Below are 22,768 nucleotides of genomic sequence, written 5' to 3' on the forward strand. Positions count from 1 at the left end.
GACTGTCTTGTTTCATTTTTTAAAAAGCAAGTCTTAATAGACACCACAGGCAAACACAAAAAAAGACTAATGAGAAACTGTGAGAAATACTGAACTTATAAAGTGTTCTTTATAATATAATATGACAAATCTTATAGAAAAATTAGAGAAGAGAAAACAGGCTTCTCAAAAAGAAGAGATTGAAATAACCAAAAGATTTTCACTTTGCACACTACATACTTCTATATTATTGCTCAGATTTTAATCAACAGAAAAAGAGATATTTAAAAAAAATACATGAGAGGGCCATGTGCAGAATATTTAGAAACAAAGACTTAGTGCAATGCCTGCATTTAAATACTATGATTCCTAAAGACTAGTCTTAAAAGGATTGTTGTAGGGTGACTTCAGTGTGCAGTTGTTCCTTTGTATTTTTATTCATTTCTGGAAACTGAGGGAAGAAGTAGAGATCTCTATTAGGCAACACTGAATAAAGCATATGGCAAAAGTAAAACTTGCAAAAGCAGAGACTTCCCACATCTTAAACATCTCAGAGCTCTTCAACATTCTTTAGAAACCCTCCTTGGTGTTATGATAATTCCTTGGTGTTACTTTAATTCAGCACCATGTACTTTAAAGAAAATTCCTTTCTTTGCAGAGTCCCTGTAGGAAACAGCTCAGCTGCTTCCAGAGTAGTAGCCTCACCCTGACTTTCTCGAACTGTTCACCTTTTTTTGCTAGTTAGAACTCAGCGGTTCTGTCTACAAGTTCAGCCCATTTCACGCTTGCTGTGACACCTTTTGAAATCGTTATGAGATCTGATCCCATCCCTTGATTTTAGTTTGCAGTGGTTGGGAAATCCACATCCTTCCATCGTAATCCCATGTCACACTACATTTTTAGTCTGAGTTCGTATTTATTATTCTACCACCATCTTGTTATTACTTGCCATAAACAATGCCTTAGTGCCTTCCCACTGAGTGCTGGCTCCCTGGGCTTCTGACAGCACTCTGCTATTGCCACCTTGAAATCCTTACTACTTGTCCAACAAGGGGACCATGTTTTCATTTTGTACTGAGTTCCTCAAATTATGGAGCTGGTCCCATTGCCATCCATCCCCATCATTTCTCAGACAAGCAGAAGCTGGATTTGGATGAAGCACTGGAAAAAGATTACATTGATGTGGTTGAGAACACAGCATGGATTTTTGCTGTGTCTGTTCATATTTGCTGAACATAGCATCTCTGGGGAATCACAATTCTTGCTGGAAAATGGATGTGGGCGTCCCTCAGGCTGCTGGCTATTACTTCTCACAATGTACCTGAAGTTTAGCACATGTTCTAGGCAGCTTGAAAGGCAAATAAATAAATAAAAGAGAGAGAGAGAGAGAGACATACGAAAGCAGGCAGAGCAGGAAGCAGCCCAGAGTTGTTCATTTTGCCATACTTCTGTGAACATTTGGCTACTCCAGAGCAGAGTGCAGCCAAGTATTTACCCCACTTTGTGTTAAACTCTGATATATCCAAGTATATTCAATCCATATATTTCTGAGTCATTACCTAACTCATCCAAATAGTATGTTTCTCTCTCTCTCTCTCTTTTTCTCTTTTTTTTTTTTTTTTTTTTTTTGCCAGTGAATGCATATGCCGTATAACAATAGATAAACAAACAAACAAATAAATTAAAATAAAAGGGAGCACAGGATCAACGAGGGGTGGATAGCCGCACCACAGACCCTGCTCCGCCATCCTCCTCTTGGAATCTTGGGTATGCATTCACATGCACTCGGCATGGGTTTAAGTCGCCGGGTCCAGGACTCGAACAGTGGTCAACTATATGGGAGTCCAGTGACATTACCATTACGCCATCTGCTGGTCCTCTGTTTTCTCCTTTTTTCAAGTTTATCTATTCCATGAGTGAGAAAGACAGAGATGGAGGTACAGCACCCTCACAGCTTCTTTTTTTTTTTTTTTGAGAGATTTTTGCTATAGGGCGCATGCGCTCGCCAGATAGACAGAGAGAGACGGAGAGACAGAAAGCAGGAAATCACCCCCCAGGGGGGATGGCCACGCCGCAATCCCTTCTCCTCCATTCTCCTCTCAGGATCTTGGGCACACATGCACACGCGCCCGGCATGAGTTTAAGCCACCGGGTCCAGGACTCGAACCGCGGTCGACTATGTGGGAGTCCAGCGACATAGCCATTACGCTAACTGCTGGTCCCTCCTCACAGCTTCTTGATGCCATAATCCACTCCCAACATCAGCCCACTGAGATAGTGGGCTTGTGAGTGCCAGATGTTCTCTGGGAGGTCTTGGGATAAGAACCAGTAACCTTCCCATGTAGGTCTGCCTCCCAGAGTTTGTTCGTTGGCTTGTTTTGTTTTGCACCATGCCACTGATCAGATCAGCCCTCAAAATATTATTCTTAAAGAACCTTTAAGGTCTAGAAAAGTTTCAGAAGCACATAAAAATTCTCTAGAAGCTTGAGGATTATATCAACTGCATGAAAACAAGAAATTGTAGAATGTGGTTTGGAACTCAAAATGTGGTCAAATGCTATAGTTAACCAAACTGGACCTCTTCCTCTACTGGTATCACCTCCAGCATAAACTCATGACTTCTCATACAAATGTGGCAGCTCTGTTTCACTCTGGTCAATCTGTACTATGTGTAAATCAGGATAATACAGTCACCTCCTTCAAGATTTCTTTCTGTCATAAAACTTCAATGCTGGGTCTAAACAGAACAGTGCATGGTCTGTGATGGTCGGGGGATAGGCAGTGTACATCCCATTCCTGCCTCTGGATTTTTGGTGACCTTCATTGGGTCTTTATTATTTTAGGGCATTGATTTTCAGGGTCAGAATTAAATGACCTTTCATGCTACATCAACTGCCATATGCTTTTTACTTCTCATTTTGGTCCCATTTGAACCAGAAAAAGCTTTATTTAGCAAAAGATAGAGCCACAGCTCTGTATACTATTCAGTGGAGGTGGGTAATATTGCCCTCGCCCAGCCATGGTAACATAAAGTATTTTCCTTTGAAATACTTATCCTTCAGTGGGCGAAGGATAAGTATACAGATATGTCACACCTGTTTACATTCGCTCATGCTTTGTAGCACAATTCCTTACCATGGGAAAATCTTTCCATATATATTTCTGATATGGGCAAAATGCTTTCCACATCAGGCGTGGAGGCAATGGTGGAATTTATAGTAACAATTTCTAAGTGAGAGAAAAATTTTTAAAATTCTTTCTATCCTTTAACAGTGTTACAAATTTTGCTAAAGAAAAATAGGTAGGTCAAATAACCAAAGAGGGGGCTGGCCCTGTAGTGTAGTGGCTAAGTGTTATACAGGGGACCCAGGTCCCACATGGCTGACTGTGATCTGAATCCCAGCTCAGGCATCTTGAAAAACATGCTTGGTGCATGTGTGTGCATGACCACCCAAAAGAGAAATAGAGGAAAATGATTGTTGTGTGACCATGCCCTATTTCAGGGTGCTTTCTCTCTTTCTCTGGCAACAAACATGTCCTCTGGCTATCATGTTAAAAAACAAAAACAAACAAGAATGAGCATCTAAAATCATATTTTAAAATTTCCTTCAGAAAGGAAGCTCCAAGAAAATGGAGCTACTTGTCTGTTTTGATTGCTGATGTGTTCCAAAGGTCTAGAACAGTGCCTGGCATATATGGGTGCTCAGTAAAAATTTGTTGGATGGCTATCATTTGGAATGGATGGTCAGCCTTTCTAGAAGCTCTGACTCTTCACCAGGAATAAAAACAATGCTTTGCTACTATGTTCATTTCTTTTTGCCCTCATCCCAATGAAAAATATAAGAAGTCTTCAAAAAGGAAATTTCCATCTGCAGCAGACTACCAAAAGTAGGTTATGTGTGGTCTCCAGATCTAGGGTATAGGAGCTTGGGAAAATGTTAGAATTAATAATAATAATACGTAATTACTTGAATTAATAATCATTGGTAGACAAGTAAAAGGGGGCTGGGTCTTTAGAAATACATTTTTTATTTTCCAGCAGAGTTTAAATTACTTTTTCCTGATGCATTTTCATTTATGTCTGAATCACTCTGCTTTATTTTCTTACAAAGACAATTATTACAGTGTCTGAGGCAATGCACATACATGATCATGGAATTTACATGTCTATGGAAAGAGTTTTTTAGTATTTTGACTTTAGTTCTGTTAATAACCTTTTCCTCTTTTTTTTTTTTTTTTTTTTTTTTATCTCCCTAACTAGTACATTTTAAAATCCAGAACAGGGGACCAGCAGTTAGCGTAATGGCTATGTCGCTGGACTCCCATGTAGTCGACCGCGGTTCGCATCCCAGACCTGGTGGCTTAAAACTCACACTGGGCGCGTGTGCGTGCGTGCCCAAGATCCCAAGAGGAGAATGGAGGAGAAGGGATTGTGGTGTGGCCATCCCCCCTGGGGGTTGATTTCTCACTTCCTGTTTCTCTGTCTCTCTCTCTCTGCCTGGTGAGCACACGCGCCCAATAGCAAAAACATCTCAAAAAAAAAAAAAAAATCCAGAACAGAATCACAAACCAGCAAATGCTCAACTGGATTTTCTCTCTACAGTTTTACTGATTTTATTCATTTGAATCTTATGTCATATTTATTTTCAGATACTTTAGACCGAGTTCTAGCTAATGTAACCTTTGTCCCCAAAATGTAATCATTGGGGTTGTATTTGAGAAGCCATGCAGAATGGCCCAGAATTTAGGACAGGGGCATATTGCAGCTGACTTGCAGGGTCCTATTCTTTCTTCATGTGCTTGAGCACACGGCCATGCAACCTGCCTCTTCCTTCAGTGACTCGTAGCCCCAGAATCATTCTGAGGGGAGTGCTGAAGTTCTCTGTCAAGTGACAAGAGACTTGGGACTTGGTTATTGGGACCAGCAGATGGTGTAATGATTATATTGCTGGACTCCCACAATGGACTGTGGTTCAAATTCCAGACCTGGTGTCTTGAAACTCATGCCAGGCATGTATGCATGTATCCCCAAAATACCAAGGGGAGAACAGAGGAGAAGGGATTGTGGCATGGACAACCCCCTGGGGGGCGATTTCTTGCTTTCTGTCTCTCTGTCTCTGTCTCTTGTGAGCGCACGCACCCTATAGTAACAAACAAACAAACAAAACTACTTATCTACCATCTTTAGTTTAGGCGCTTTTCAAAATGTCACTTTAGAGAACATATCATTTAAAATAGTTTTTTTATGATTAGGATCAGGTTTAGCGGTGGGAGAGATAAGAAAAATTCTACAGATGTTCTGGTTTTAGACTTCAGTATCTGGAAGTATCCTTAACAAGACATCTCCTTTTTATTTCCCTTTAGATGGGGCAGTATGGTGCAATGATGACGAGCCAAGCCCAATAACTTAAGGCACAGACACCGAGTGCTTACTAAATATTACGCAGGCTTATTTGCATTTCCCAGCCTTTCCTGCAGTTAGGCTGGGTCACACAACTAGTTCTGGCCAATGGACTTGTCACCCCAGGCTAAGGCAATCAGGAGCCAACCCTCTCTTCCCATAGTGCAATTACCACATCAGCTTTGTTGAGATGACAGTGTCCTAAAGTGGAAGGATCCTCAATCCCTTAGTCACCAGGTGAAAAAGAGTCTTCACTAACCTGCATGTGTCTTTACTGTGGTAAGTCACTGCAGCTGTGGCCTTTATCTCTTAATGCTTCTAACATTACTATACACCAAATGAATGATGTATCTCCAATATGTGAATGGGAAGAGTCGCACCTAATGACTGATCTTTACCTGCCAGTGAAACCCATCACATGCCTTGAACATGATACTATATTGCTTGTGTTAAAAACAAGGAACAGAGGATATATATACCCCAAATTAGTAAAAGCAAGGACTCAGGTATTTGTATAGCCTTGTTCACGGCACCATTACTTACAATAGCCAAAGGAAACACTCAAGTGTCCTTCAACAGATGAATGGACAAAATGTGGTAGATACATACAATTGAATGCTATTAGTCTTACAAAGGAATGAAATTCTGGCACATGCTATGACACAATGAGTCTTGAAAACATGCTAAGTTTAATGAACCAGACATGAAAAGACAAATACTGTATGATTTTATGTATGTAAGAGAGATAGAGTAGTTAAATTCATAGAAACAGATAGTAGAAAGGTGGTTTCCAGAGGCTGGGGAGGGAGAAGTGGGGACTTGTTTAATGGGTATGGAGTTTGAGTTTGGGAAGATGAGAAAAGCTTTGGAGATGGATGGTAGTGATGGTTGCACAATATGAATTGTACTTATGCCATGGAACTGCATCCTTGCAAAAATTTAAATTTAAAATTTAAAATGGTTAAAAAAGTCAATTTTATGTTATGTAAATTTTAATGTAATTAAGAAAAAAAGGACACTTTTTGAATGTAATAAAGAAAAAAGGAATAGAGAGGACAATCTAACTTCAGTTAGAGGGATAGCTCTCTATTCCTTTAGCTCTGGGTGGGAAATTCTCTCGTCTTCTCAATCTACCCTTTCCCGATCCTCCACGCATGCTTCCCTGTGAGCCTCGTCTCCAAAGATGCTTCCTCATTTCTGAGACTGGGCTGAAAACACCAGAAGGAAAGGGATTGCATCTGTCTTGTCCTCGACGGTGTCTCTAGAATACAGTACCAAACTTGCCTGGAACATAGTAAGCCCTCAGGAAACAATGCTTGAATGAAGGAATTCAGAAACGTCCTCCCCTCTCCATTTCTGCTGTTGGAAATGACCAGGAGAAGGCCAGTCCTGCTGAGTGGAATCCTCCTTGACTCACGTAGAGGTGAGGCCTATGGTCTCTCCCTGCAGTCAAAACTGAGCTAGGGATTCCGTAGCAGAATAATTAAATGCTGCACAGACGAAGGGGAATCACACATGGTGGATCAGGCTGCAAGTCCTGACCCCAGTGGGCACATGTGTGCCTGTCCAGGGTCCTAACCAGATGGAGAACTGGAGGGAAAAAGAGTCAATGTGACCAGGCCCCATTGGGAGAGGCGCTTTCTCTCCTTGGCCCGCCCCCTTCTGCCTCTCTCTTGCCCTCTCTCTCTCATGCACATGAAAGCACCTTCCAGCATGATACAAATACGTTTTTATTTTTTTTAAGGCCAAATTGGGACATAGAATTATGAAGCAATTTGGTAGAATTCTGCCTGTTTCCACGTTGTCAACTTCTTAGAATTAAAGAAGTATTCTAAACATAACTAGCCTTCTTTAATTACTGGCTATGAATTTATTACATATTTATCTATCTGGATTATTCTAAATGTCTTTATTCATTCATCTGTCTATTCATTCAGTAGGTATTTATTAGCTGTTTATTATTGTCAAGTACTCTTCGAGATACTAAACCAAAACACAGACAAAAAGTCCTGCCCTCATGAGGATTTTGTTCCAGTGAAGGGACAGTGCTTCCCACTTAGACAAATACCTGAATGCATCATATGAGAGGACTTCAAAAATTCATGGAAAAAGTGGGATTAAAGTTCACATTTATTTTGGTGCAAAGAATTCGAAATGCATCCATAGTTTAGTCATAATACACCCCCCTTCTATACCTAATGGTGCTAAGAGCCAGAAGGACAGAGGATTGAAGAAGGGCACACAGGGACGAGCTCAGAGTGGAGCTATCGGATGGCCTCAGTGAGAAGCTGGTATTTTCACACAGCTGTGCAGAGTGAGTGACTCCTGTGATTACGTGGCCTAGATGACAGAGAGAGGGGCAAATGCATAGATCTCCTTTTTAAAATATGTATTTTTCAGAACCACAGTTTTAAGGACTTTGTGCTATGAAGCAGTATTTGTTTAAGAACTATAGTATCTTCTTTTTCTAAAATAATTATTTTATTTAATTTATTATTATTATTATTAATTTATTTTTTCTTTTTTGGGAGAGGTTTTTGCCAGAGGGCGCGTACGCTCACCAGACAGACAGAGAGAGACAGAGAGACAGAAAGTGAGAAATCACCCCCTAGGGGGGATGGCCATGCCACAATCCCTTCTCCTCCATTCTCCTCTCGGGATCTTGGGCATGTACGCACAAGCACCCGGTGTGAGTTCAAGCCACCGGGTTTGGGACTCGAACTGCAGTCAACTATGTGGGAGTCCAGCAACATAGCCATTATGCTAACTGCTGGTCCCTTATTATTATTTTTAAATTTGCTATAGGACACAAGCAGTTACCACAGAGAGACAGAGAAAAAGAGAGAAAGTGAGAAAACAGGCCAGCAGGTCCAGAACTTGAACTATAGTCGGCCATGTGGGAGTCCAGTGCTTTAATCACCATGCCACCTGCTGCCCAGTGTCATCATCTCTCTCTTTTTTTTTTCTTAGAGAGAGATTTTTGCTGTAAGGTGTATGCTCTCACCAGAGAGACAGAAAATGAGAAATGCCCCCTCAGGGGAGAGGGGCACGCTACAATCCCTTCTCCTCCATTCTTCTCTTGGGATTTTGGGCATGCATGCACACATACCCGGTGAGTTTTAAGCCACCAGGTCCAGGACTTGAACTGCAGTTGACTATGTGAGAGTCTAGCGATGTAAGCATTACACCATCTGCGGATCCCCCCAGTATCTTTTTTTTAAAAACTTTATTAGTTTGTTTATTTCAAGAGAGACTGGTGGAGAAGAGAGAGAGAACCCCGACAGGGTCTTCATCTTATGATTTATCCCAGTCTTAGCCAGACTGGATCATGGAATGTGTGTGTGTGCCCAGCATTTAGATACAGGCCTCAAGCAATGAACCCGTGACCTTCCCATATGGATCCAGTTGCATTACCACTATGCCATAGTCTGGTCCAGAACAATAGCATCACCTAACTAGCAGAGGAAATGTTTAAGTCAGAAGCTCCTAATTATGCTCTTAACCTTGATATTAATGGGTTGGATACAAAAGTGTGTGCTTACCCTATTTTTGTCTTATTGAGGTTTTGAACTTTGCTGATAGCTTCTTGTCTTTACATGGAAGCCCATTTTCTTCTTACTGTTTATCACATATTCTTTGTGGAAGGCCTACTGTATTACCTGCCTGTTGATTTTTACTGTCATTACCCAACAAGAGTTAACCAGAGTGAGTCTGTTTTGGGATTTTGTGCAAGATGAGGAGGATAATATTTTATGCTTTGTTTTCAATCATTGTGCACCATGTAGCAAACAGCATTGTTTGCTTTCTGGAATAGCACATACCATTGAATTGAGTGCTTTAGGGAAGAATCAAAATGATTCTGATATACTTATTTATAAGCCACTGTCTTCATTAGGAATTGTTTCATTCTAATGAATGGAAACCAATTTATTAATGTCTAGATCAGTGGTGTTCAACCACGGGCAGTGTTCTCCCATCTGGGGGCATTTGGAAATGTGTGCAGAGTGATTTTAGTTGTCACAATGACTGAGAGGTGCTCTGCCAGTTAGTGCCTAAGGGCCAGTGATGCTAAAATCCTACAGTCTAAAGGATGGCCCTGCACAATGAAGAATCGTTTCATTAAAAGCACTATTAGACTCCTGTAGAGAAATACTGGTCTATGAAAGAAAGTGGGATTTGCTATAACCCAAGCAAAATTGGGCCTCCCTCTGTCCAGTCTTAGCACAGATTCTCATTAAGAAAGAAACACAAGTCTATGTCCTAAGAAAGTATTGCAAAATAAAATCTATAAAATGCAACTTCAAGAGTTTCAGTTATTCCATGTAAACAAATACCAAAACTGCAAAATATTCCATAATATTTCATTCAGTATCTCAACTCCCTTCAATCTTACTTTATTTTTGTTGAAAATATCTAGAACTTCTCCCTGAAACAGCTTGTTCTGGTTTTTCGCTCTTGTTTCTTAGGTGTTTTTTTTTTTTTTTTCCTCTGATACAAACTGAACCTAATTTTTCTACTTTTTAAATCCTGTTTCAACTCGATGTGCCAATCATGAGACTGTGTGAGAATGCATGTGTCTGTGTGTGTGAGAAAGTGTGAAGGAGGGCTAGCAGGTGGCATGGAGGTGAAAGTGGCTGGATCCCACATACCCAACTCCACAGTTGAGTCCTGGAGCCAGTGGCTTGAAAATCACACGAGGTGTGTGCATGCATACCGAACATCCCTAGAGGAAAATGGAGGAGAAGGGATTGTGATCATCCTCCCTGGGAGGTGATTCCTTGCTTTCTCTTTCACTTTCTCTCTCTCTGGCTCCGTTGGTCTCTGGTGAACACAAGTGCCCTATAGCAAAAAAAAATCTTAAAAAAAAAGGAAAAAAAGATTGGGAGATGATGAGAACAGAAACACATGTACCACTTTTGCAATGGCAAAGCTAAGGGGAGCTGGTTAAGATTGCAGATAACCTCTTAAAACCCAAGGCCCAGAAATACAGCAGTGGGTGGCAGGAAATGGGAAGCCACGGGCATCCATTGTCTCTTTGCTGCTCTTCCTGGATCTAATCTCTTTTGCTTTACACTCGTAACTTCTTCCCTCTAGTCTGCGATATTCCTCATACAGTTAACCTGCTTTCTCGGTCAGCTTCCTGATCCCCATAACATCGCAGAGTGTTTATTTGGCTTTTACGTATCCAGTGGATTTAACTTGACGCGCCCCTTCATGTCTAATACCAGCTGACCAATTCAGAGGCTGTTTCTCAGTTCTGCATATCTGCATGGGTGGATCTAATGGCCCAGTCTGTGGCTGTAATGGCCCAATCCTAGAATTGTGACAGGTAAAATCACCCCTTCTGAGCTGTGGTTGAGGCAGATTTTTAAAGAAGGGACTGTTGAGGGAGAAATGATGGATATTTTTGGTTTAATAACACAAATTCATTTAGTTCCTGGTGATGCTTAATCAACATTAGGAACTTCCATCTTAAGGTGCAGACACTATCTCGAGCTTGTTATTTCTCTAAAGCAACTAAACTAATCCTGCCGGCAGATTAATCCAGAAGTGCAGAGAAGAAACTTAATCTGACATGCCTCATTCACTTATGGCTCTTTAAGATCGTAGAGCGAGGTCAAAGCTGCGTTTTAGCCTTCATTGTGGCTTTTTCTGGCTTGTATCCAGTTTGAACAAAATATCAATATTTAATTTATAAAACTATGGGTAGTCTGGTCGTAAACTCTAAGAAAATTCTAGACTCCAAAAATGGAGCTGAGCTGCTTACCTAGTAGTGGTGCATTAATTTTGGGGTACTGGTTATAGTAAATCATTTAAATATCTTCAAAGTCATTAATATTTATTGAGAGCTGGTGAATTATATTCAGTTTGATACAGTGTTACAATGAATCAAGTTCTTTACTTCAAACAATATTTGTTGAATCTTAATAACACGAGACGATATTCATTTCCCTGGTTGAATTAGGAAATGCAAGTTTAATCATTTTTATGTAGACAAAATTTTTAAAAAAGATTCTGTCTTTCTAGTTATTATTCTCCTCAAACTGAAGGCTTGGGGGCTAGCAGGTGACATAGTGGTTAAGGTACCGGACACCCAAATGGCCTATGGTTGTTCAAGTCCCAGACCTGGCAACTTGAAAATCACACCAGTCGCATGTGAGTGCTTGCCTGAAATCTCAGGAGAATGGAGGAGAAGGGACTGTGGCATGGCCACACCCCCTGAGGGTGATATCTCAATTTCCCTCTCGCTGTCTCTCTTCAGCAAGCACACATGCCCTATGGCAAACACCTTAAAAAACAAAAAAAATCAATTGTATTAAAATGAAACAAAAAACCAACCAACCAAACAAACAAAAAAAACAGAAGACTTCTAAAGTGCTGCTAATACAACTAAAGTTCATCTATTCTTCTTCACTGAAACATAGAAAGGTAGAGTTGACTGTGACCTTAGATCTAATGCAACCTCCTGTATTTCAAAAGGAAATCGAAGCTTCAGCAAATGAGGCTACCTGATCACTTCAAAGTAACATACCTAGGGACCAGCAGTTAGCGTAATGGCTATGTCGCTGGACTCCCATGTGGTCGACTGCGGTTCGAGTCCCGGACCTGGTGGCTTAAAACTCACACCGGGCGCCTGTGCGTGCGTGCCCAAGATCCCAAGAGGAGAATGGAGGAGAAGGGATTGCGGCATGGCCATCCCCCCTGGGGGGTGATTTCTCGCTTTCTGTCTCTGTCTCTCTCTGGCTTTCTGGTGAGCGCATGCACCCTATAGCAAATACCTCTCAAAAAAAAAAAAAATAACATACCTAAGTGAGTCTTTTTCGTAATAGTGCATTCTCTTATGACCATGATCAGAAGTTGTCAGATGCTCCAGGTAGAGCAGGAAGTTGCTTGGTGAGATGGTCTACCAATATTGCTAACTGAGAAGATGGTTTCTATGTTATTTTTGGTGCTTCCTTAATTAGACATCTTAGGACTCCAAAAACACTGGATAGTGACCAAATTAATATTACTTTGTAAAATCATATTATAGTGTATTTAAGTATGTTTGAAATGTTTGTATGTATTTGTAATATTCTTTCAGACTTATATTTTGTAACATCTAGGTTTTTTTTTCTCTCCCTCACAAATTGAAAATTTACCAGGGGATATAAATCATTTAATGAAGAACTCATAGGAAATAGGCCCAACATATATTTACTAATCAAATAGCGAACAAATGACCTTAACCAGTTCCATGAATAAAAGATTCCCCCAGAACAAAAGTAGAAAAAGGGTCTTCTGAATGGAGAAGAAAATGAATTGTCACACAGAGCAAATGTATCATGTTATAATTGTCTACTTAAAAAAATAAAGGAATATCAGGGACCAGCAGTTAGTGTAATGGCTATGTCGCTGGACTCCCATGTAGTCGGTTCATGTCCGGGACCCGGTGGCTTAAAACTCACGCCGGGCGCGTGTGCGTGTGTGCCCAAGATCCCGAGAGGAGAATGGAGGAGAAGGGATTGTGGCGGGGCATCCCCCCTGGGGGGGTGATTTCTCGCTTTCTGTCTCTCTGTTTCTCTCTGTCTGTCTGGTGAGCACACGCGCCCTATAGCAAAAACCTTTCAAAAATAAAACAATAAAAATATAGGAATATCATAGTTAAGCGCATCACATGCGTTGATCTTAAATGCTCATTGGCTGAATGTGTGTGTGCGTGTGTGCATGTGTGTATCCATGTAACTACAACCCAGATCAGTACTTCCAGCATCCCATGTAGCAATACTCTTTCAGTCAATACTCCATCCTTACAGAGGTGACAACTGTTCTGACTGCTAGCATCGTTGGAGAGTTACATTTCTTGTCTAAAAGGAAATGAGGTTTTTTTACTGGAAAAGCCCCAGAATTATTTGCCCTTCGTTAACTTAACAGCTGTCTAGTAACTACCATCTACTAAGCTTTACCCAGGCTTTAGTGACTCAATAGTGAATGTGACAGAAACTGTTTCTTATAATCATAAATAATGTTGCAGCAGTATTTTAAAAATCTTTATTTCCTTATATTTCATTTTAATTGTGTATCTTTATGAAATATATTGCAAATATCAATTTACATTCTTTTTCATAGCTTTATATTGGGTTGGAACTTATAAAACACTTTTTTTTTTTTTTGGAGAGATTTTCGCTATAGGGCGCGTGCGCTCGCCAGACAGACAGAGAGAGACAGAGAGACAGAAAGCGAGAAATCACCCCCAAAGGGGGATGGTCACGCCACAATCCCTTCTCCTCCATTCTCCTCTCGGGATCTTGGGCACGCATGCACACGTGCCCGGCGTGAGCTTTAAGCCACCGGCTCCGGAACGCGAACCGTGGTCGACTATGTGGGAGTCCAGCGACATAGCCATTACGCTAACTGCTGGTTCCCTATAAAACAATTTTTATTTTTTTTTTTTTTTTTTGCTGTAGGAGGCATGTGCTTGATGGAGAGAGAGAATGTTAGAGAAAGAGTGAGGGTGGGAAGGTAAGAAATCATCTCCCAGGAGAATGACCATGAGACAATCTCTTCTCCACTCTACCCTCAGGATTTTGTGCACACATACACATGTGTCTGGTGTGTGTGTGTGTGTGTGTGTGCGTGTGTTTTTTTCCCCCCAAGTCATTAGGCTTGGGACACGAACCACAATGTTGGTCATGTGTGATCCAGCACCTTAATCTCCATGCACATAAAACATTTTTTAAAAATTTAAAGTACAATAGGTTTGTCTTTGGGTGCAGAAAGAATGAATGAGAACAACAGAAAGCAAGTGTTTCTCAGTTAACCTATTGGGAGTTCTGGCTGTCAGGACCAAGTGGCCACAGCTATAGCAAATCAATTAATCAGGAGCAGCAAAGCCTAGGTGAAGGCAAAGTGCCCAGAAGGAAACAAAAGAAAAACAACAACAAAAAAAACCCAACAGATATTGTCATTGTGAGTTATGCTCTGAGTTCCTGGGCTCAGGAGGAGAGTAATCATCGTAGGTTATGGGAAGATGGAGAAGGACTTTCACAGGGGAGCCCTGCAGGGGCCTCGGCTTCTGCAGGTGGAGGTACAGCTCCACACTTCATTTTGTACCCACTGGCTTTCCTCTAAGAGCCAAGTGAGCAGTGACTCTGGACCGTTACAGCAGAAGTCTCCCTACAGTTCCTATCTCAACATGATGACTGGGTGGTTTCCATGGTATTTCCTCAGGAAGAAGCCCCAGAGGTAACTCAGAATTGCAGATGGTAAACTATTCTTGGTGAGTGAACATGGATATATCATAGGCAGCCGGTTCATGATTTTCCTAAGCTACAACTAAATTTAGATGCAGTTTTCCTTAGAAAAGAGAAAAAGTACTTTTGTATCAAATGCAATATCTTTACAGTAAGAGGTGTCTGATCTTATTCTTCTAATAAGCAACGGGCACAATTGAAAGAAAAACCTACCTATCTCCATAGCAAATGGCTGCTGGAAGGTAAGACGTTGTTTACATGAGTTCGTGAGAGCTCCAAAAGCAATTGCCACACTGGTCATTGACCATTTATCAAAACAGTTGGGGAAGGAAATCGTGGAGGAGTTCACAGACTAATGTATTCAGTAGCTTGTCGAGCGTTTCCAGTCTCTTCTCTCAGAGGGAGTAGTAAGCTCTCCAGATGAACACGTATTTCCAACAAGCAAATAGGAAGACACGTGATTGACATGTTTTCATGCTATTCTTTCTTGGTTTGGCACAGAGAATCTACTAGAATCAGGCTAATTTACAAATGAAGGGGTTTCTTTTCCCTCTGGTATGTGGACATAATTGTCTCCATTAACTTTAATGGGAGTTTCAGGCCCTGATCTGAAGGGAGAATAGATGGCGTATGTTGATGTGCTAGAGCCGTGCTATTAAATCCATGGAGAGGAAATGCAGTGTGCAGCTTGATAACCCAACTCCTGCACTGGGGAGAATATAGAAGCTGTTTGAAAACATTCACGTTTTCTTCTATTCATGCCTTACCAAGAAATAAAATAAAAATTCAGTGTACACAAGAACAGTTTTATGTGGCCATTGAAAAGATTAAGGATCGTCTTAAAAACACCATGAACATTTCGTGTTGAGTAATGGGCATGTGAGCTGCAATAAAAGTACACCCGCAACAGGAAGCCCCGCTTTTGCATCTTGTAACCAGGACAAGCCTGTCTCCAAAAGGTCAGGTTTGCCAATAAAAACTTCCATAAAATTCAGAGAGTGGCAACCTAATCTCTTGAGAATGAATATGAGATATTATCAGGGAAGTATTTCACAGTGAGGGTTTCTGTTTCTCTCTAAGAATGTATATCAAAAGTGCTATAGGTACTTGGACAAGATAATGAAGTTCACATTCACTTATGAAACCAGTTTAATTAATGATATAACTATCACATGGCATTGTGTACTCTGTAAAAATGATAAAAGGGCTTTGGGTGAACTCTACTTAGGATTTAATTTATTTCTATAAAGGTTAATCATCTTGTTCACTGATTTGTGTACTCCATAGCATTTGTTGAATACATGACTGAAGGCTTACATTACACAATACACTATCCTAATCAAGAGAGTAAACATGGTCCTCCACCTCAAGAAACCACAATGTAATAGACACATATACAAACAGAAACTAGAGGGTTCTTTTTGCAGTTCTAATTTTTAAAAATCAAAATAGAAAACATATTATCCTGGGACCAGCAAATGGCCTAATGATTACATTGCTGGACTCCCACGTAGTCGACCGTGGTTTGAATCCCAAACCTGGCAGCTTAAACTCATGCCTTGTGTGTGCATACTCAAAATCTCAGGAGGAGAATGGAGGAGATGGGATTACGGCATGGCCATCCCCCTTGGGAAGTGATTTCTCATTTTCTGTCTCTCTGTCTCTATCTCTCCAGTGGGCAAATGCGCCCTATAACAAAAATCTCTTTTTTAAAAAAGAAAACTTATTCTCCTAAGTAAATTTTTTTTTATTTTTAAGTATAAACCAGGTATAATGGGAGAATGTAGAGAGGAGTGATAAACTGAAAAAGTCTGAGAAGGCTTTGCAGAGGAAAAAATTTACTTAGTCATCTTTGAAAGAAACAAAAAGGCAGAGGGTCATAGGCATGGAAATGGTAAATAGCCTAGTGTTGCTAAAGCTAATTGAATATGGGTGGGAAGACAGTTGTAGGTAAAAGATGGTACAGAGGAAGTTCAATTAAATTGGAAAGGATCTTGAAAACCAAAGAGGGACTTCAGATGTTTCTTTTTCTTTTTTAAAATGGTAGAATAACTGACTTTTAAAAAAGAAAATAGATGCTATAGTTTGATCTGAGTTTTAGAAAGTACTCTGACATCAGTGTAGAGAATGTATTGAGAGGAGGAAGAAAGATTGTAGATAATGATGTTCATGAAGAGGTCATTATAATAACTTCATAGATAATGATGGTGAGCTGAACAAGAGTAGTATCAGTGGCAACAGGGATAAGAAAGTAGTCTACCTATTCGTTTATCCATCCACCATCCATCTATCTATCATTCACTCCCCTAGCCATCTATCTACCCATCAATGCACCCACCCAGTCACCTACCCATCATCCACCCATCACTTACTCAGTCCACAAATATTTATGAAGTACTATAGTTGGGACCAGCAGTTAGTGTAATGGCTATGTCGCTGGACTCCCATGTAGTTGACTGTCATTCGAGTCCCGGACCTGGTGGCTTAAACTCATCCCAGGCATGTCTGTGTGTGTACCCAAGATCCTGAGAAGGGGTTGTGTTGTGGCATGGCCATTCCCCCTGGGGGGTGATTTCTCACTTTCTGTCACTCTGTCTCTGTCTTTCTGGAGAGTGCACATGCCCTATAGCAAAAACCTCTCCAAAAAAAAAAAAAGTGCTATAGTCAACACCAATACTTATTCCCATTTTGTCTCTTTTATTTTTCCAACAAACCTTAATTTTTTTCTGATATTGAGTGACCACATATTTTTGGATATGCTGGACTCTTCCTCAGTTCCAGGAAGTTAACCTCCATTAGGCTAAATCATTAATTCATTCAATATTTATTAGGTCTATTCTAAGTTATAGACACTTTTATGGAACTGGGGATATAGCAATGAGGTGAGTAATTGTGATTTCTTGGATTAAGATGATCACACTCTTGTTGGAGACATTTACCTCCACTGAGTGCATCAGAATTACTTGCAGTCCGATTAGTAATGCTCATACATCTCCTAAACTTTTCTTCTGGGCATACACCATTCCCTCCCCTTGTAGTTAGGGCAGGTTTGACATGACTGTTTCTGGCCAGTGGGCTGTGGACAGAAGAGATGGCATGACTTCTGGCCTAGTGTTCTCCTCTCCTGCTATCATGAATGCAGATGGTACATCTACAGGGACCATTGTCAGTCTGAAACTCTTGCGTCTGCATGGATGGCAGTTGTCCTGGAGTATCACTTAGCTGAGCAGGCTTTGCTTAAAATATAGAATAATCCTTTGTTTACATAACAACTAAGATTTCTGATGTTGATTATTATTTCAGCATACTCTAGCCTAATACAACTAATATAGTGACTGACGATAGTTTTCAGATAGAGCTAAATGTTCCTAAGAGAGCAGGAAAACAACTCCGTTGCAGGGACTCTAAATGAGGACCTTGGAGATGATACTTGAACTGGATCATGAAAGATGATCAGGAGTTAACCAGGCAAATAGGCAGCAAAAGGATTCAGCGTAGTAGAAGCGTCCTGAGCAAGGCCTGGAGGCCTGGAATGGCCTGATGTGCTTGGGGGAACCTGGCATGGATTTCTTTGGCTATAGGTAGATGTGTGGCTGGGAGAATGGCTTTTGTCAAGCCAAGAGCTCAACTCATTACTGCAGACAGCCTTCCCAGCACGTTGATTGTGGATAGTGGGAGACAGCAAGAGTCTAAGTAAAAGAAGCAAATCAAATGCCAGCGCTTTTACTTAATCATGATAATTAGGGACAGAATTAAGGGTTTCCTTTCCACTTCAGGCTCTCAGCCATTGCTGTCACTAAATACCATTAAATAAAGTGATACAATGTATTAGGGTCTTTAGACTATTCTCCTTGAGTCCATGGAGGTCTCTTTAGAGAGATTACACTTTAGAACCAATGGTGTAAATAGGAATTATCCAGGCAGAATTAACAAGAGTGGGTGGATGCCATTGGAGTCGTATATATTTATAGTCTAAAAAAGGAAACCTAAAAATACCCTTAGAGCAGTGACATGTTTTGTGGCAGATTTAGTTCTGTAGAGAGGGACAATTACACTATTCGCTAGGCATAATTATTTTTAAAATGTTTCCTCTGTGGCTCACAAACTTTATAATGAAGAAATACACGCTGTCTAGAACTTGTTAGATGTCTTAAGGAAACTAATAGGCTAGAAAATCCTTTTTGGTCACCTTGCAGAACTAAAGAAAAATTTTACTCTTCCTCTTTGTTTCTCGATTAAAAAAAAAAAAACACACACACACATGGTAGCTAATAAGTGACTTACTAACACTCAAGACTATCAACTCTCCTACATGAAGGCAAAAATATGGTAGCTATTTTAATATTTCTCCCAAAGTCTAGTGCAAGCCAATAAAATAAGTAAATGTATTCGGTTTCACACAAAAAAAATATTTACCAAGTACCTACTCAGAGCCAAGAAATGTTCTAAGTGCTGGGGACCTGGTGGTCAACAAAATAGATTTTCTAGTTTAAGGAACTTGTGTTTGAGTGGGGGAAAGAGATTATAAGCAAATGAGGGAGTAAATGAATGTAATGTCGTAAGGTAGCGAGTGCTAAGGAAAAAATACATCCGGACAAAGGGCGGGAGTATTGGTGGTTGTATGGTATTATATATGGAGTGGTTAAGGAAGACCTTACTTTGATAAAGTGGTATTGTACAGAAACCTGAAGGAAATGAGATAGAAATCATATGCATATCTGGGAAAAGAGAGAGCCAGGGTAAAGGATCAGGCAGTGCAAAGACCTGAGTGGGAGATGCCTAGCCTGTTTAAGTCAGCAGAGACCAATGTGGTGATGGGCTCTCTGTTATAAAATTGTCATTCCCCTTCCCTTGTAGTAAATAAACATTTTGTGGGAGAAACCATGAGACTTACATACATATCCTGTTCCTCATCAAACTTTCACCTGCTTACTTTAATATCTATTGATGAGTTTCTATCTTCTGATCAACAGGCTTTTAGTGGTATAAATTAAAGCATTTTCTTCCACAGTTTTTGGTTAAAGTATAGGGAATCTATTGAACTAAACATGTGCAGGATAATTCTTTTCTAGATTTGTCTGTGGAGCTGTGTGTCACAATTGAGGGGCATATTTACTCATGGCTGTCATTGGCATCAAGCCTTAATTAATTAATGCTTTGGCAAGGCATCATAGAATGGACCTCCTGAGAAGAAGAAAGGGTCTGTCTCAACCATTATTTAATATTTAAAGATCACCTTATAGATCTAACAGTTAATGTGTGCTGTTTACATGCACTTCTTAATGGCATGTTATAAAACCAAGCTCTGAATGTAAGATTGCTTTGTTTTCTTTTCAAAAGTAGAATGCAGCAACCTTCCAGTTACCTGAGATTTCATTTATGGTTAATAACTTGACGTTTTGTAGAACTAAAAGCAAAAACACAATTTCAAGCAATTTTAAGAATCTTCCTTTCTTTTGACAACATGGATGCTGTCTCCTACGTACAAGGTGCTCTCCTCCTCCCCTCCCAGTACATAAAATTTATAGTATAGTGAGTATGCTTCTTTCCTTAGTTTTTCCAAAAAACTGATCAATGTTAATCTCAAAGACAATATCATACAAGCCAAATCAAGGTACACATTATTTATGTGTTTCAATAATAATTCATATACATTGAATATTATTGACCAAGAGTATTGGATTAATTAATAAATAATGTCTTATAAATAATGTATTTTTCTTAGTGTTCAGCAAAATTAAAACAAATATTCTCAGAATTTCCCAGTTCTTCTGTATGTCTCAGTGGCTTCTTGGTCACCAGGCATGTCCAGGTGACAGTACTATTTAAAGATCAAGTCTACCCTGATATTAGGCCAGGTTGACTCTAGAACAAGACTGACTTGGCCCACTGCAGGGTTGGATGACCAACAGCAAGTCTCTTCTCAGCCTCTCCTCAACTCTTCAGGTACCTATGGAGATGTAGGGGCTTGACTGAGAGGTCTGAGTAAGTTAAAGGACAGAATAAATATTTACCAACTGGGTGGTGAGTACAGTTCAATGAATGGTCTCATCTGCCATTTGCTAAGGGATTTCTGCAAGACCACATGCTAAGTAGGTAAAACTGGGTTTTGCTTATGCATTATTGTAGTGTTTGAAAGCAGCTCTCGAGCATTTTTTCCCATGCGGAATGTGGGAGTCTTGGATTCTTTTACTTATTTATTTAAGTTTTTTAAAAAATATATTTTATTTAATTTTTATTTATTTTAATTTGATCAGAGAAGGAGTGGGGGGAGAGAGAGAGAAAGAGAGTGAGTAAGAAAACAAGTTGCCAGATGCAGGACTTGAACAGCATTTGGCCATGTGGGAGTCCAGTGCCCTTAGCCACCACACCACCTGCCGGTCTCTATTTATTTATTTTTTAAGACAGGGTCTTAGTGTGGCACATTCTTCCCACCTCAGCCTCCCAAACACGTGGGGCTACAGATGGGTGCCATTGTGCCTAGTTTCTTTTGGGGTGGGCTGGAAATTGAGTCTGGGCCTTCCATGTGGCCTCAGCCTACTGAATAGCAATGTCAACCAGCAGGCCCTGTGGTAGCCAGGCCAATCTTGGAATTTTCAATGTACTCTTACATTGCGAGACTGAACTCACAATCTGTTCAGAGACAGCAAGAGACACGTATTACAGTCTGATGTTAGTTGTATGTGTTCAAAATGGGAACTGCAAAGTTAGAGTTTGATCATAGGGTAAGGGGTGGGAGTGCAGAAACATATCGGAGTGCAGGAGCATTTATTATGATGACAGTCTAGGGTTATATCTTTTTTGTCAGATGTAAGATCAGCAAATCTTCAAAGAGAATGGACACACACAGAACTTGTGCTCAGGCTGGGGTTACCATTTTGAAGAGCTCTTAGTTTCCTTGGCATGGACTGAATATTATTGCTTCAGAAAAGGCTTCCCTTTCAATGTGCTCTGGCCAACTCTGCTTTATATATAGGAGCAGCAAATTCATCATCACAGGAGTGAATTCATTCTTTTGCAGTGTTAGTTGTATGGCTGGGGTGTGAGAAGCCTATAAGATAAATATGCTGTTTTTACCTACATGTATGCATTCTTGGTAGAATTTTCATCAGTGCCTTTGAAGCTTTCAATTATTCACTGCTATCTAAAGGAACTAAGTTCAATCACACAGTAATTTCTTCATGCAAAACTGAACAAGGCAACTATAGATCCAATGTGAGATCATTACCCTCTTTGGGAGATCACTCATTGAGCCAGGGGAGTCTGGCCACCTTGCATTGGCTCTCCTCATGGGCAGTGCTCCCCTTCAATGCTTGTTTATTGAACTCATGGCTAATAGGCCACTGTTTTATTAAGCGGAAGGGTTTATGGGCGACTGAATGGTCAATAACATTGACCATTCATAAATCAAATAATTAAGTCAAATGAAGCCTGCACAAGGTAGGCTGCTCATCACATTTAAAGTAACTTCCCAAGGGCACCTCAACTGGTACAATTTATTTTGCTAGACTGCAGATTATTCTGGGCTTAGCTTGTAATGGTAGCTTTGGGATCTGGGACTGTGAAGTAATAGACACATTACAACCTGTAACTGGGTATTTCTCTTGATTCTCCCAGTGGTATGAAGTGGGGCTGTCATGTTTAGTGAGCTGCTCATTCTTCAAGGGCACCCCCTAAGATGCTTCTGAATCTGTCAGGACTTAGACAAAAAAAAAAAAAGAAAACTGAAACCACCACACACATGCCATGTTTCTATAGAGCGTTAGTTGTTTCAAAGAGTTTTCATTGGCTATTTCCTGCAGGGAAGAACTAGAAGGTTCTTAGAACCTTTTTCACCTTCTCTTCATCACAATTTCAAAGGCAAGGAATTTAAAAAACAAACAAACAAACAAACAAACAAAAAACAGAACTCCCACTAAACTCAAAGTCATCTTTACCTTTTAGAAAAAAAAAAAATTAAGAGAGATTATATGCTCACTGGAGAAACAGAGAGACAGAAAGCAAGAAATCACCCCCCACCCCCAGGGGGGATGGGCATGCCATAGTCCCATCTCCTCCTTTATCCTCTTGGGACCTTGGGCACACACACACACACACACACACACACACACACACACGGCATAAGTTTTAAGCTGCCAGGTCTGGGACTCAAACC

Source organism: Tupaia chinensis, unplaced genomic scaffold (assembly GCF_000334495.1).
Source record: "Tupaia chinensis unplaced genomic scaffold, TupChi_1.0 Scaffold000285_1, whole genome shotgun sequence".
In the NCBI taxonomy this organism is placed as follows: Eukaryota; Metazoa; Chordata; class Mammalia; order Scandentia; family Tupaiidae; genus Tupaia; species Tupaia belangeri.